General features: G+C 40.2%; 1 long non-coding RNA gene across 1 annotated transcript; it reads left to right on the forward strand.

Annotated features, from left to right (window-relative positions):
- LOC121655747 lies at positions 1-1,353 on the forward strand. Its single transcript, XR_006013288.1, has 2 exons — positions 1-243; positions 756-1,353. It is a non-coding gene; the product is annotated as an uncharacterized LOC121655747 (long non-coding RNA).
- The last annotated feature ends 253 nt before the right edge of the window (positions 1,354-1,606 follow it).

Below are 1,606 nucleotides of genomic sequence, written 5' to 3' on the forward strand. Positions count from 1 at the left end.
AAGTCCGTTCATCCCAAAAACTCCGTCATTTGCAGCGCACACTTTGTGGAAACGGACTATATGCCTAGTGACCTAACTGCGTTTAAGATGGGGTACAAGACCATGAGGTCAGTGCGTTTAAGGTCTGATGCAGTTCCCACTGTTCATGCTACGGCTAGCATGCTAGCAGCAGCAGGTGCCCCATCACGTCTGCCTTCACCGGGGAAGCCGCGGGCCGCCCATCGGAAACGGGAGACGAGCAGAGTAAGTTTTTCTCTCTGTTTTTTTAACCTGTTTATAACCTTTTCTTATAAAATATGTCCCCTTTTTACTACTTATTATTGAGGACAGTTTCAACATATTTAATCCCGTTTGCAAAGGTGGATTCACTGTGCGTCCAGTAAAGAAGGAGCCATCATATGGTAAATAATTGAAGGCATCGCGCACATTTTCTTCAAATAATGGCCATCTATTTTCCCGCAGAATTATATAATCCATAAGATTCTGGACCATCTAATATGTGCCTGTGTATTTCAGAGTGTATTTTCTATCTCTATTCTCTCTTTGTAATTCCTGTATGACTGTGTAAATTAATTGAGCTTTATTTACTTCTAGCAACAAGTTTAAATAAGATGTTTTGCTTCTAATAATTAGAACTTATTAAATAAATCCAGGAAGATGATCATAACAGAAAGATGACATTGAGATGGAAGCAAAATATTTTATTTATTATTACAATTTACAGAATAGGAAGACATGTCTTGTATGTGTTACAGGTCAGGCCATCTGAAACCTTGGTAGACACCATGTTCATCAGGGAAAGCTAACCGGATTGCTGAGACAACACATGCTGGAAGAGGTTTCCTCACATGTCGTCCAAGCACTCCATGTGCCCAGCGTACCATCTGCCTGTAGGCAGTATACCTGAACTGTTCATTTTGGGTCAGATCAAGTGGACCATGTTCCTGCTTGAAAGCGCTGTAGGCCACCTGAAGCACCCAGGGGTTCAAACAGCATGCAGAGAACCCAGGATGCTGTCCCACACAAGTAATGCCTTCGGGTTGTGGATGGAGGTCTTCGACGAGGCTCCAAATTGCAGGAATCTCCCTGCAGCATATGCTCTCCTCCGCACTGCTCATGGGCTGACAGTGTCCACATAAACACCTGTAATTAGATAACATGCTGTTAAAGAATTTCTGTTGTTAAATGTAGATACAGTGTTGTAAATATATGTTCAACCATGTAAAGATTTTTATTTTTTTTACTTTTACATACAGGCTTTAAAAATTAAATGTTTATATTTCATCCGTAGTCATAGCTGCTTATAACATGCTGAAACATTTCATGTAATACATAAAGCTGAGATGCCCTTTTTTCTGTTGTCACTGGCCTTGCTGAATATAGGGGGAAGAGGGATTACCAATTGTGGGTGAGAGTTGTGGGCTCTGTTGTTTGGGGGATAAAGTGTTAAGACTGCAGTGCACATGGCATCATATGTGGAATGACCATTATTCAGAAGGGTTTACAATCCAGTTTTAAAAATAGTTTTTCTGTTTTAACAATATCTTTAAACCTCAGAATCAGGCTTTATTTATCATTGGGAAAAAAGTGCAAAATTATACACATC

The sequence above is a fragment of the Melanotaenia boesemani genome, chromosome 2 (genome assembly GCF_017639745.1).
Source record: "Melanotaenia boesemani isolate fMelBoe1 chromosome 2, fMelBoe1.pri, whole genome shotgun sequence".
Classification (NCBI taxonomy): Eukaryota; Metazoa; Chordata; class Actinopteri; order Atheriniformes; family Melanotaeniidae; genus Melanotaenia; species Melanotaenia boesemani.